At 31.2% G+C, this 16,584-nt stretch overlaps 1 long non-coding RNA gene across 1 annotated transcript; it reads left to right on the top strand.

The window, feature by feature from the left end:
- Nucleotides 1-475: 475 nt before the first annotated feature.
- LOC145271029 (uncharacterized) lies at nucleotides 476-15,793 on the top strand. Its single transcript, XR_013865661.1, has 2 exons — nucleotides 476-570; nucleotides 6,116-15,793. It is a non-coding gene; the product is annotated as an uncharacterized LOC145271029 (long non-coding RNA).
- Nucleotides 15,794-16,584: the final 791 nt, after the last annotated feature.

The raw sequence follows: 16,584 nt of genomic DNA, 5'->3' as shown, positions 1-16,584 counted from the left end.
TCCATAAAGAAAATAAACAACCCACTTTTAAAAGAGAAATTACGAGTTTTTTTTAATATTTTATTCGCAGTTTCGTGTTAGGAGTGTCACGCTGCACACCCACGGTAAGACTTCTGTTTTTCTTAGCAACTTCTGACCACACTGACGTTAAATAAATATTAACATAAACTGATGCAATATTCACATTTTTATATGTTCGTTCTTGTTGTTCAATTTGATTTATGAATAAATCGTTTTCTCCATACAAACACTCAGTAAAATCTTTGTTTTTATCCCAACTCATATTAAGTGATTTGATTTTTTCATTTAACAATTAGGTATGTTTTTTATTGTTAAAAAGATACTAATAGATTTTAGAAATAAAATCGTAATATGTAACTGACACGTTACGATAAAGAAGTAATAAAAAATTAGAAATCATAATAAATAAAAATAATTATTTTAATTTTCTGCGAAATTGCTTTTCCGGTCGCCATTTTAAATGTCAACTTCCACGCGTCAAACTCATCTCGTTTGAATTAACATATTTTATTATTGTTTCTTTGTTGAAAACAGATTGCCAAACAAAATGTAAGTATCATTTGAATTTAAATACTTTTAAATGTTCTTTTTTACTATAGAGGCGCGTCCAAACCATTACGTTTCCTTTTTGCTCTGATATGATTTAAAAATGAGTCAACATTCCGTGTTTGCATATAAACGAATAATGGTAATCAGAATTCTCTGCACTCCGATATATTTTTTTAATTTTTATTTCTTTTGCAATCATGTAGTTTAACTCATTCTTATCCGCAATAACATAAACCGGAAGTCTATCTACACTGTGATAGAATGATTCTCGGGTTTGTATTAATGTACACAGATTCGAAAAAGTTGTCAAAAAACAAATATAAATAGAAATGAGTCAACATTCCGCAATAACATAAACCGGAAGTCGATCTACACTGTGATCTCGTACCCGTTCGTAACAGTTCCGACTTATTTCCTTTCAGTATTGACTTTAAATATATTCACCTTTATTTATTTATGGTAATCTCCAAAAATACCGTTAGGGCTTACAACATGGCCGCCAGAAGAGTCACGTGATCCGGTTGATCCAAAACATGAATCGTGCAAATGGAAAACGCAGCCTTGAAGGCAAACTTTGACAAACAATCACAATTTGTTTGTATTTACTTTTTTGTTGATATAATGTTGTTATAAAAATAGGCAAACTTTGAGAAACAATCTTAGGTTGTTTTTAGTTAAAACAGTGTTTATAAAAAGTATTTTATTCAGAACAAACAAGTTTGTTTGTCAAAGTTTGCTTTTAATTTGCGTTTTCCGGTTTCGTAATACGGCGATTCATGTTTTGGATCAACTGGATCACGTGACTCTTCTGGCGGCCATGTTGTAAGCCCTAACGGTATTTTTGGAGATTGCCTTATTTATTTATTGTAAGTAAATATAAATTTATTACTTTTATTATTGTTTTTTTTATTGCATATTTTGAAAATATGCTGTCTTTAAATGAATGTATTGCTTTCTAAATATATATATATATATATATATATATATATATATATATATATATATATATATATATATACAAATTACAATAAGTTTACTAAGGTAATCAAAATGGTAAACTTAAAATATATTATAAATATTAAAGAGTTAATATTTACAAGTAAAGTAATCTCAACCAGATGTAAAAGCCCAATAAAACCGAAAAGGAAATAGAGCTTATAATATGAACAAAAGATTAATAAAACATGTTAAAAAACGTCTTGAAAAAGAGTTAAAAACATATTTAATTTTAAAAAGGAAGCACAAGATAAGTGGATAGTCCTTAATCCGCGGAGTTTCGAAGAAATACTCTCCTTCTCATCAGAGGGCAGGAATTAGCAAAATGCGGGATCGGATTTTGCATGTAAAAGTATTTAATGAAACTACAAGTAAATCACAGATCTTACTTGGTTAAAAAAAGGGTGAGGTAAGGGGAATAGGAGGTAAAAGAAAAATGATAAAAAGATTTCACATGAATGGATAGTCCGGTGAAGGGTAAAAAATCCAAGAATGGTAAAATCCAAACACGGTCGAATTAAAAATTTCCAATCCAACAGGTAAGTTCCAAATAGTCCAAAATGATCCAAAGGGCAGAATTCCTTGGAAAAAATCACAAATGAAATGAGTTCCAAATCATTAAAAGAAAAGTTCAAATGTGTACAGAAAAAGCACTGGAGAGAATATTTAAAACACGTCTTAATTTACTTGATTCCTCCGGCCTTGGCAGACATGTTTTAAATATTCTCTCCAGAAAAAAAAACAGTGTTGGAAGTAGAATAGACCCTTGTCAAACACTGGCATTGATAGGAAAAGCAAATGAAGATCTAGTTACTCATAAGCATTGATCAGGAAGAAAAGATCTAATGTCAACAGCTTTACCACCAATATAATAATCTCAAAGTTTATGTAGAAGTCCAGGATGCCACACTTTTTTGAATACCTTTAAAATGCCAATGTCTCTACCCTTTCTCCCTTTTTATTAATAATTTGACAGAACCATTAAGTTACAACAGAACATAGATCAGCTATTGAACGAAAACTACAAAAGCTAATAAAGAGACCCAGACTTTCCAGAATATAAACAAAGTTTCCATTAAACAGCACTGAGACAAGAAGATTGAACCATTTTGAGAGAATAGTAGAAAGTTCAAGACTACAACGTTTGTGAACAACAAACCAGGACCGAACGCCTGAGACTCGTCAACACTAACAAGAATTTCAGCAACAATATTTTGATTAATAATTACAGAATCTAGAGATTAAACAATTTCTGAATTTTGGAAAGAAACTTTGCAAGAAAATCATCACAATTCTGAGAGAATTGTTATCAAAACGACATGCAAAGAGATCAGCTCTTTGATTAGAAGTTTAAATGATGAAAGCCATTAAAAAGAGTATGAATAACATACTTGCGACTATTTGTAACACTATTATAGATCCTCCAAACATCACAAGGACCAACCTTTGGAGATAAAAGAATCATGAATACTTTGAGAATAGCTAGCCGGAGCCATACCACAAATAGGATTCCATGGAACGTCATATAGGAAGTTTTGAAGTGCATCCCAATCAGTTTTACTGGAGTTAAGCGTCTTAATATGGAATGGATGATCTATTATAGGACAGAAGAGTGAAAAAGATCAGGAAAAGATTGTTAATGGATTTCATTATCAGGAAAACGTTTAAGGAAGGTGACAATTTTTGACGAATGATGAGATAGAAATGTTCAGTCATGAATACTTTGAAAATAGCTAGCCAACTTTAAATGTTGCTTTCTTGCATACATTGTTAACTCTTCTTTAGGACTGTCAGAGAACAATCGTGAAGGAACCGATTAAAGTAATGATTATGATAGGCAAGGGTAGAAGCACCAACAGATGAAGACCACAGAGGAGAATAAGGTTTGCTTTGAAACTGATGATGAAACTGGAAGGCAAAACTCAGTAACCTCTTTAACAGCATCATCTGGAGACATACCAAAACTAGGACTCCATGGAACGTCATATAGGAAGTTGTGAAGTGCATCCAATTAGCTTTACTGGAGTTAAGCGTCTTAATATGGAATGGATTTCATTATCAGGAAAACGTTTAGGGAAGGTGACAATTTTGGACAAATGATGAGATGAAAATGTTCAGACGGATTTCATTAGCAAGGTCTGTGCGATTAGAGTGTGACAGCCTAGCAAAATGGTGAATTAGTCTCAATAATGGCAAAAATGTGATATCTGTGCTAAAAACTGAACATCAGGAAGGTTTGACTTGAAACACCTGATGTAAGAAATAATAGTGTTCTTGTATGGATCTGTAGAAAGAATAATAAGTAAAAAGGTTTGAAAAGTAACATGACTTCAAAACAAATAAACCCTGAAAGAAATAACATTTGATCATCTGAGCTTCAAACATTCTAACTAAAATGATAAACACTTTGAGATAGCAATAGAGAAAAAACATATTACTAAGCTGGCCAAAAAATGTCTACCTCTAAAATCGTATTTTCACTAACTATAAACAATTGATTTTATCTCAATAAAGAAACTTTATAATACTGCAGAGGCGGGTCAGAGAAAATAACAAAAAGAAACAAATTGGAGGCAATATGAATGGATTTTTATAATAAAATAAAATCATCCAAAAATCATAATGAGATTGACGTCCTCAAAATTCTGTTAAAGATTTGCATTGCATGATATATCATTTTGTGAAGATCACAATATACGCTTAAGTATCGGTCGATAACTGGCGCTCACAGGCATCTCTATTGAATGGCTATCAACAACGCTTTGAATCTTTATTTTACCTTAAAAATCTGAATATATCTAATAGTATCTGAATTTATATTTTGATTGAAAAATTTAAATGTTTCAAATAATATCTGGATCTTTATTTTGATTTAAAAATCTGAATGTATCAAATATAATCTGGATCTTTATCTTCATTGAAAAATTTGAATGTTTCAAATAATATCTGAATCGATTTTGATTTAAAAATCTAAATGTGTCGAATAATATTTTAATCTTTATTTTGATTTAAAAATCTGAATGTATCAAATAATATCTGAATCTTTATTTTGATTTAAAAATCTGAATGTATCAAATAATATCTGAATCTTTATTTTGATTTAAAAATCTGAATGTATCAAATAATATCTGAATCTTTATTTTGATTTAAAAATCTGAATGTATCAAATAATATCTGAATCTTTATTTTGATTTAAAAATCTGAATGTATCAAATAGTATCATGATGTTTATTTTGATTTAAAAATCTGAATGTATCAAATATTAGTCTTGTTGTTTGAGGAAGTTAAGCATTTTCAGATTGATTAATAATTCTAACGTATAAGTGAGGAACATGAAGAGATTCTGTGTCGATAATTTTGCAGTTCAGTTCTTTTGAAAATTCTTTAAACCTTGTATCATAGTACTGCTCTCAGGAAATCCAGATTCACTACGCATTTGTCATAGAGTGCAGTGATCATCTCAGCAACTTATTTATTTATTCGTTTCTTTATGCTTTATATTTTTTGTTTTCAGTGGACTTAGTGCATAAAATGCATTGTTAATGTTATTTTTTAGTGAAATACCTTTTGTTCGGGTGTCGATGATTTAATTCTATGCCAATCATTCTAATGAGGTGAGGAGTGTTTTTGAGGTCAGATATTAGCATTTAATACACAAGATTCGAGCCTTGTTATTATGAATAACTAAAGAAATGAGGCCAGAAAAGTGGCTTTTTGTGAAGTATTGGAAAATCGATTTACACATGCATCCTAATATCCTGAATAATGTAATTTAATAATATGAATTGTTATGCAAGTCTATTTTACAAACGTATATCTTCCTGTGTCGATTCGGGGTCCTGGATATGACCTTAAACTATATCCAGTGGTGAGGCCCCAGCTTGTGGGCTGTGGGGAGTGTGGAGCCACCCTTTAATTACCATTGCTCCCAGGTCCACTCTGACCCGGAGTGGTAATCCTTTTAGGGTCCCAACTATGGGTTAAATAGAAACCGACGTGAAAATAACAAATATATTCTATTAAAAAAATTTTTCTTCAAAATCTTTGGATTCCGCATTAAATAACCCGAAAAGGGTTGATATGCCGTAAAACAAAAACAACCAATCAATCCTGTGTCAATTCCTATCATACTGTTGACATTGGCAAGCTATATATCATAATCTATTTTTATTTTCTATTTGTTTACAGATAATCCAATTAGAAAATTCATTCTTAAAGATTTAAATGGATTAAATAAAACAGGATAACAAAAACAATACAAATCTGAAATGATCGAAATGCTCTAAATGTCAAAGGTGCTTAATTTTTAGAAATAATTAAAGACATAAAGATGTAATCTTAATTTACTCATCTGCCCCATCTGATCTTCCCAAATTAGAATGTACAGTTTCAACATTACAATCATTTGTATTTTAACCATAGAATCCTTTGAACATGCGACAACACTTACTGCTGTAAATATATAATTGAACACTAAGGAGAAACAATTTTGCTTGCACTTATAAATTTAATATCTTAGTCTGATAGAACTCTCATCTTTCTTTTACAGAGAAACAATTATTCTGCTAAAATGCCGAAGTTAAAGTTTGAAGAGAAAGAAATTTGTTGCGATATATGTGGAAGAGGATTTTCACAGAAAGCAAGATTAAAACAACATATGCGAATACACACTGAAGAGAAGCAATATACTTGTGAAATATGCGGTAAATCATTTTTGGAGAAAGGAAACTTAAAAATACATGTCCGGTGCCATACTGGAGAAAAGCCATATTCTTGTGATGTGTGTGAAATATCATTTTCACAGAAATCGGGCTTAAGGACACACATAAGAATACACACTGGAGAAAAACCATATTCTTGTGTTATATGTGGCAAATCATATACAACTAAACAGAATCGAACTATTCATATTCAAAGTCATACTGGAGAAAAACCATATTCTTGTGATGTGTGTGGGGCATCATTTACACAAATGGCATCCATGCAAAAACATATTCGAATACACACTGGAGAGAAACCATATTCTTGTGAAATATGCAGCAAATCATTTATCGAAAGTGGGAAATTAACTAAACATATGCAAAGTCATACTGGAGATAAACCATACGAATGTGAGGTGTGTGCGAATTCCTTTACACAGAAAGCATCATTGAATAGACACATGAAAATGCACACTGGGGAGAAACCATATTCTTGTAAAGTTTGTGGTAAAGCGTTTTGGGAAAGAGGGAAATTAAATAAACATATTGAAACTCATACTGAAGAGAAGTGAAATATTTATGATTTCTTTTAAACTTTTGTCAACTTTAAATACACATAGCAACGGACACACAAAAGTGAAACTATATTCTTTTAAAATATGCAGTAAATAGTTTTTGGAGAAAGGAAATTTAAATAAACAAGAAAATCTAGAAATGGAATGCTAGCCACAAAAGTGAAACTATATTCTTTTAAAATATGCAGTAAATAATTTCCAAAGAAAGGAAATTGAAATAAATATGAAAATATAGAAATCGAATGCTAGACACAAAAGTGAAACTATATTCTTTTAAAATATCCAGTAAATAGGTTTTGGAGAAAGGAAATTGAAATAAACATGAAAAGATAGAAATCGAATGCTAGACACAAAAGTGAAACTATATTCTTTTAAAATATACAGTAAATAGTTTTTGGAGAAAGGAAATTTTAATAAACATGACAATATAGAATGATTGAATGCTATGCGTGATTTCCCATCAGTCTATCTGTACAATGATTTTTTAGAAAATCTTGACATGAGGATACTTCTCCTTTGAAACACATCTAATGCCAAGTGATATTTACTATTTGAAATCTACATAAGACCTTCTTTGCATGAGTACACACTGACAGTAATGTGGCTCCACCTTGTATCGATTTTAATACAAATAGAAACATGTAATCTAATCTAAATACTCAACTAAAACAAATTAATTCTGATCTAAAGAAGTCAGCAGTATTTATTAAAGATATACGCAGATAAAAATTAATTGATAAAGAAATCTGGTGTTGGTGTAGGAAAGAAGTACCTGAACTAAAATTAAAAAAGGAGACAAACAATATTGTTATGAATTTTTTTACTATAATTTATATTCCTGTAGATTTTTTAATTGGTCAGAATTGTTATTTTGCATCCACCAGATTTCTCCTTATACAATTGAGACAAAAAAATCAAAGACAATGTTAACAAATATATTACCCCCTTTTCCTTTTGCATGTTACTTGCTACAATTGCCAACTCACGCACACACTATTATATGCATATGCACATTTACAAAACATAAATCAATGGCTTTCTTACTGAACCATTATATTTATTAATTATTGTATCAGATTTTTCAGATCTGTTTATAATTCACGGCTCTTAACATTTATTACTGAACTTTGTCTACATTGAAAACTATAGATATCAAATGGACATTACATTTATTGTTTTTATCAAATTTAATTAATTGAGTAAACAAGTCATCATTATGATTTTTCAGATCTGTTTATAATTTACAGCTCTTAAATAATCGACTCTGAACATTGTAGCTTACTGTCAAGAACAGCATTTGAGTTCACAATCAATATTTGCAAGATTTACAAAAGATTGTAAAACACCAAACAACTGATGAACGATCAACAAAAGCCCTATCAAATAATCAAGCATGAAACTATATATATACTGTACTTTGGGGTAGTTGCGCAAATTCCGGGGGTAATTGCACTAAGTAAAAAAAGTGCTATTTATATACATGGTTGCCAAAAGAGCACTTTTAGCTAGTTGGCGCAATTATCCCAAAGTACAGTACACATATATATATGTGTGTGTGTATGTTTGAGTATGTGTGTGTGTGTGTGTTTGAGTGTGTGTGTGTGTGTGTGTGTGTGTGTGTGTGTTTGAGTGTGTGTGTGTGTGTGTGTGTGTGTGTGTGTGTGTGTGTGCACATATACAAAGGAATTCCGAAAGTAATTTTTTTTTCATGATCATCAGAAAATCTATATTTTGGTGCTTCCCACTATTATAACTTCATAAAAATTTAATCGAATTGACCTAACATGATTAATTTAATAAAGTAATTTCACCAATGCAACCAAGCAAAAATGACAGAACACAACGAGTGAATTGACATTCAATCATTTTCAATCTGCACATGTGGACATTGGTTGTCTTTTACTTCCAATAAAAACACTATGGACTCTTGCTTTCAGGTTATTCTTATTGAAATGCAGCATTGATAAAAATAAAAGATGGATAGAAACTTGCTCAATAACTGACACAACTGCACAGTATCGCTGTCATTTCAGTTAGAAGTAGCCAATTCTAACCAAAGCAGTCGTAAATTATATTATTATCTAATCATGACTTCGTATCATCTTCAAGCAAATGGAATGATTGAGTAAGCACATATAACCTTAATGACGACTATCATCACCAGATAAAGAATCATGCATTTCTGTTAATCTTCTAGTATTTCTTTATATCCAAATAACATCCACTGATTTCTATAATAACAGATTTCATGCTAATGCACAAGTATGTGATTATTAATGGATGCATAGGAAAACAAGCACTTCAAAATAAGAGATTTAACACAGACTATGCAGTGGATACCTTAATTATTGAACTAAGATGTACATTTATAAGGATTTTTGAAAGTGTGAACTTACAACATTATAAGATTTCATGCTAATGCACAAGTATGTGATTATTAATGGATGCATAGGAAGACAAGCACTTCAAAATAAGAGATTTGACATCGTTATATCCATATAACATCCACTTATTTCTGTAATAACAGATTTCATGCTAATGCACAAGTACGTGATTATTAATGGATGCATAGGAAGACAAGCACTTAAAAATAAGAGATTTGACATCGTTATATCCAGATAACATCCACTGATTTCTGTAATAACAGATGTCATGCTAATGCACAAGTATGTGATTATTAATGGATGCATAGGAAGACAAGCACTTCAAAATAAGAGATTTGACATCGTTATATCCAGATAACATCCACTGATTTCTGTAATAACAGATTTCATGCTAATGCACAAGTACGTGATTATTAATGGATGCATAGGAAGACAAGCACTTCAAAATAAGAGATTTGACATCGTTATATCCAGATAACATCCAATGCTGCAAGTCACTACTCATTTCTGCAATAACAGATGCTAATGCACAAGTATGCAATTATTAAGAACACTTCAAAATAAGAGGTGATCGTGTAAATAGTTTAGCTGAAGAGATGTGGAAAGTGGAGACACATACTATGCAGTGGACACCTTAATTATTGAACTAAGGATCTTTGGAAGTGTGAAAGCTTTTGGTTAAGAATGAAGAGAAATAAAACATCAATAGAAGCTTCGTATACAAGCCGACTCCAAGTTTAAGAGAAACAAGTCCTCAAATCTGGAATAACCATAAAGTATAGAAAAGTAAGAGAATGTTTTTCAATCATTATTTACAAAAAAAAAGTTATCCTTTTCAATCAAAAAACAAAATCATTCACTCATATCCTAATAAGCGAATGTATTTTATTAAGGATCAATCAGTATTTACAAAGAATAATCCTTTGAAATCAAAAACAAAATATTTTTCAATTAAAAAAAAAAATTAAACACAAAAATATCACTCACCTATCCTCTCTTCCCACACTATAAAAAACTGTTTTCGCATTAAACAAGATATTATTATAATGTACTCACACTTCGAATACAATAAAATATTTATGAACATACACTGAAATGGTAAAGCTTCGAATAGAAAAGACATAAGTAATTGAATTATCATGTTTTTAAATATTCAAAATCATGATAACCCACAAGGGATCTGCCAACAAACTGGTCATTACAGGACATTTTTTGAGATACACCTGTATATATGTTTTTCAAGAAAGATAAAAATGTAAAAAAAATATTGTTTTCCTTATGTAAAGTGACCAATGTAATTTTATCTGGGTAGAGAGTTGGGTAGTAACAACGTGTATGCTTCAGCACACAAAACGACATTGCTCAAAACAATGATGTAGCTGAAGTAAACGTCACCCAGGGCGGTCTATTCAAATGTCACCCCACTAACCCCCCCCACTTCACTCTATGATATAGGAGGGGACTATTTTAACACTAAACAATAAAGTCTTAATAAAATATACTCACACTTCGAATACAGTAAAATATTTATGAACATACACTGAAATGGTAAGGCTTCGAATAGAAAAAGCATATGTAATTGAATTATCATGTTTTTGGATATTCAAAATCATGATAACCCACAGGATGCTGCTTCTTTGGGGAAAAATAACTATTTCCTTTTTATTGTATTTGCAGTTTATTTCCGTTTTAAATTTATTTTGACGTTCGCAGATACATCTGTTTGTGTGCGTGTGTCTGACTACGCGTGCGTTACAAAACAAAAGAAGCTATGTAGGTTTGGTTGTGTGCGTATCTTTTTTTATGCATGAATTTCAAAACGAAAAGGTACTAAGCTTTTGAAAATATGTTGCTGCTGTCGAAAGTTTTAGACATACATACATATATTTAATGGGATTTAGATGATAAAAAATCAAAGTAATAGCTATAATAGTAGGAGCACTAGGAACAATTCCGAAAAAACTTTGAAAAAAGACAGGGAGAAATTGGAATCAGAGGATGGTTACAAAACTACAACGACTAACGATAATGAAAACGGCTTAAATGTTAAGGAAACCCCTTGAATGCGGAGAATAATACCAGTATACAATATAATGAAGAAGCGTTATAGGGAATGAAGAACACTGTAAGTTCTAGGGATTTGCCAACAAACTGGTCATCACAGTACATTTTTTGAGATACGCCTGTATATATTTATTAATTATTGTATCAAATTTTTCAGATCTGTTTATAATTCACGGCTCTTAACATTTATTACTGAACTTTGTCTACATTGAAAACTATAGATATCAAATGGACATTACATTTATTGTTTTTATCAAATTTAATTAATTGAGTAAACAAGTCATCATTATGATTTTTCAGATCTGTTTATAATTTACAGCTCTTAAATAATCGACTCTGAACATTGTAGCTGACTGTCAAGAACAGCATTTGAGTTCACAATCAATATTTACAAGATTTACAAAAGATTGTAAAACACCAAACAACTGATGAACGATCAACAAAAGCCCTATCAAATAATAAAGCATGAAACTATATATATACTGTACTTTGGGGTAGTTGCGCAAATTCCGGGGGTAATTGCACTAAGTACAAAAAAATGCTATTTATATACATGGTTGCCAAAAGAGCACTTTTAGCTAGTTGGCGCAATTATCCCAAAGTACAGTACACATATATATATGTGTGTGTGTGTATGTTTGAGTATGTGTGTGTGTGTGTTTGAGTATGTATGTGTATGTGTGTGCGTTTGAGTGTGTGTGTGTGTGTGCACATATACAAAGGAATTCCGAAAGTAATTTTTTTTTCATGATCATCAGAAAATCTATATTTTGGTGCTTCCCACTATTATAACTTCATAAAAATTTAATCGAATTGACCTAACATGATTAATTTAATAAAGTAATTTCACCAATGCAACCAAGCAAAAATGACAGAACACAACGAGTGAATTGACATTCAATCATTTTCAATCTGCACATGTGGACATTGGTTGTCTTTTACTTCCAATAAAAACACTATGGACTCTTGCTTTCAGGTTATTCTTATTGAAATGCAGCATTGATAAAAATAAAAGATGGATAGAAACTTGCTCAATAACTGACACAACTGCACAGTATCGCTGTCATTTCAGTTAGAAGTAGCCAATTCTAACCAAAGCAGTCGTAAATTATATTATTATCTAATCATGACTTCGTATCATCTTCAAGCAAATGGAATGATTGAGTAAGCACATATAACCTTAATGACGACTATCATCACCAGATAAAGAATCATGCATTTCTGTTAATCTTCTAGTATTTCTTTATATCCAAATAACATCCACTGATTTCTATAATAACAGATTTCATGCTAATGCACAAGTATGTGATTATTAATGGATGCATAGGAAAACAAGCACTTCAAAATAAGAGATTTAACACAGACTATGCAGTGGATACCTTAATTATTGAACTAAGATGTACATTTATAAGGATTTTTGAAAGTGTGAACTTACAACATTATAAGATTTCATGCTAATGCACAAGTACGTGATTATTAATGGATGCATAGGAAGACAAGCACTTCAAAATAAGAGATTTTACATCGTTATATCCAGATAACATCCACTGATTTCTGTAATAACAGATTTCATGCTAATGCACAAGTACGTGATTATTAATGGATGCATAGGAAGACAAGCACTTCAAAATAAGAGATTTGACATCGTTATATCCAGATAATATCCACTGATTTCTGTAATAACAGATTTCATGCTAATGCACAAGTACGTGATTATTAATGGATGCATAGGAAGACAAGCACTTCAAAATAAGAGATTTGACATCGTTATATCCAGATAACATCCACTGATTTCTGTAATAACAGATTTCATGCTAATGCACAAGTACGTGATTATTAATGGATGCATAGGAAGACAAGCACTTCAAAATAAGAGATTTGACATCGTTATATCCAGATAACATCCACTGATTTCTGTAATAACAGATTTCATGCTAATGCACAAGTACGTGATTATTAATGGATGCATAGGAAGACAAGCACTTCAAAATAAGAGATTTGACATCGTTATATCCAGATAATATCCACTGATTTCTGTAATAACAGATTTCATGCTAATGCACAAGTACATGATTATTAATGGATGCATAGGAAGACAAGCACTTCAAAATAAGAGATTTGACATCGTTATATCCAGATAACATCCACTGATTTCTGTAATAACAGATTTCATGCTAATGCACAAGTACATGATTATTAATGGATGCATAGGAAGACAAGCACTTCAAAATAAGAGATTTGACATCGTTATATCCATATAACATCCACTGATTTCTGTAATAACAGATTTCATGCTAATGCACAAGTACATGATTATTAATGGATGCATAGGAAGACAAGCACTTCAAAATAAGAGATTTGACATCGTTATATCCAGATAACATCCAATGCTGCAAGTCACTACTCATTTCTGCAATAACAGGTGCTAATGCACAAGTATGCAATTATTATTAATTATTAAGAACACTTCAAAATAAGAGGTGATCATGTAAATAGTTTAGCTGAAGAGATGTGGAAATTTGACACAGACTATGCAGTGGACACCTTTGAATTATCACGTTTTTAAATATTCAAAATCATGATAACCCACAGCAAGGGATCTGCCAAGAAACTGGTCATTACAGTACATTTTTTTTAGATACACCTGTATATATGTTTTTCAAGAAAGATAAAAATGTAAAAAAAACATTGTTTTCATTATGTAAAGTGACCAATGTAATTTCTTCTGGGTAGAGAGTTGGGTAGTGACAACGAGTATGGTTCAGCACACAATACAGTCTACGCAGTGGACACCTTAATTATTTAACTTAAGGTGTACATTAATAAGGATCTTTGGAAGTGTGAAAGAGTTTGGTTTAGAATGAAGATAATTAAAACATCAATAGAACCTTTGTATACAGGCCGATTCCAAGTTTAAGAGAAACAAGTCCTCAAATCTGGAATAACCATAAAGTATAGAAAAGTAAGAGAATGTTTTTCAATCATTATTTACAAAAAAAAAGTTATCCTTTTCAATCAAAAAACAAAATCATTCACTCATATCCTAATAAGCGAATGTATTTTATTAAGGATCAATCAGTATTTACAAAGAATAATCCTTTGAAATCAAAAACAAAATATTTTTCAATTAAAAAAAAAAATTAAACACAAAAATATCACTCACCTATCCTCTCTTCCCACACTATAAAAAACTGTTTTCGCATTAAACAAGATATTATTATAATGTACTCACACTTCGAATACAATAAAATATTTATGAACATACACTGAAATGGTAAAGCTTCGAATAGAAAAGACATAAGTAATTGAATTATCATGTTTTTAAATATTCAAAATCATGATAACCCACAAGGGATCTGCCAACAAACTGGTCATTACAGGACATTTTTTGAGATACACCTGTATATATGTTTTTCAAGAAAGATAAAAATGTAAAAAAAATATTGTTTTCCTTATGTAAAGTGACCAATGTAATTTTATCTGGGTAGAGAGTTGGGTAGTAACAACGTGTATGCTTCAGCACACAAAACGACATTGCTCAAAACAATGATGTAGCTGAAGTAAACGTCACCCAGGGCGGTCTATTCAAATGTCACCCCACTACCCCCCCCACTTCACTCTATGATATAGGAGGGGACTATTTTAACACTAAACAATAAAGTCTTAATAAAATATACTCACACTTCGAATACAGTAAAATATTTATGAACATACACTGAAATGGTAAAGCTTTGAATAGAAAAAGCATATGTAATTGAATTATCATGTTTTTGGATATTCAAAATTATGATAACCCACAGGATGCTGCTTCTTTGGGGAAAAATAACTATTTCCTTTTTATTGTATTTGCAGTTTATTTCCGTTTTAAATTTATTTTGACGTTCGCAGATACATCTGTTTGTGTGCGCGTGTCTGACTACGCGTGCGTTACAAAACAAAAGAAGCTATGTAGGTTTGGCTGTGTGCGTATCTTTTTTTATGCATGAATTTCAAAACGAAAAGGTACTAAGCTTTTGAAAATATGTTGCTGCTGTCGAAAGTTTTAGACATACATACATATATTTAATGGGATTTAGATGATAAAAAATCAAAGTAATAGCTATAATAGTAGGAGCACTAGGAACAATTCCGAAAAAACTTTGAAAAAAGACAGGGAGAAATTGGAATCAGAGGATGGCTACAAAACTACAACGACTAACCATAATGAAAACGGCTTAAATGTTAAGGAAACCCCTGGAATGCGGAGAATAATACCAGTATACAATATAATGAAGAAGCGTTATAGGGAATGAAGAACACTGACGCTGCATATCTATAAGTTCTAGGGATTTGCCAACAAACTGGTCATCACAGTACATTTTTTGAGATACGCCTGTATATATTTTTTCAAGAAAGACAAAAATATAAATAAAATATTGTTTTCATTATGTAAAGTGACCAATGTAATTTCTTCTGGGCAAATTAATCCGTTAATAAATATTTAAGATTTTTCCATCGCTCTTTACATGATATAATTGTCTACTCACTCAGGCACAGACTGTCTTACACATACACACTTAAAAACACAGGACTCACATACACACTTAAAAACACAGGACTCACATACACACTTAAAAACACAGGACTCACATACACACTTAAAAACACAGGACTCACATACACACTTAAAAACACAGGACTCACATACACACTTAAAAACACAGGACTCACATACACACACAGCTTGATTCCTTTCACTGTCATCTGCTAATTCTAAACAAATTTACAAACAACTTCATTCTAATTTTAATGCTCATAACATTTTTCAATGAAATTTCTATATTAAAACATAATGCACATCTGTTGAGCATTACTTTTATTGAGAAATTTAACCAACGTGTAATTTTTGTGATTGATTCAGAAAGTTTACGATTTTCACATCCATGAATAATTCACAGCTCTTAAATAATTCACGAAGATTGCCTAATTCTTATCTCGAAATATAATAAAGAGGTGCGATTATTCTGCTCTGGACCAAAATACAGATTCCACATACAGATGTCTTAAGTCTAGCCTATTAGCCACTATCTTACATAACTTTATAAAGACTTTTCTGACATATCCAAATGTTTAAATAAAATCCTAGATTACATCCGAGGAGTTACAGCATCACTATCGCATTAACCTATAGAGGAAGTAGTTCCGATTTTTACCCCTACCACCGCCACCACTAAACATTACAGATACTGTGGTTTCATCCTCCATAAGTGATTCATAAACTCATAGCACAGCCATTAAATTCTCGTCTGCCGATTC

The sequence above is a fragment of the Euprymna scolopes genome, chromosome 46 (genome assembly GCF_053919585.1).
Source record: "Euprymna scolopes isolate OS-2025 chromosome 46, ASM5391958v1, whole genome shotgun sequence".
In the NCBI taxonomy this organism is placed as follows: Eukaryota; Metazoa; Mollusca; class Cephalopoda; order Sepiida; family Sepiolidae; genus Euprymna; species Euprymna scolopes.
Note: the sequence above shows the minus strand (reverse complement) of the source record. Positions and strands in the feature narration are given on the sequence as shown.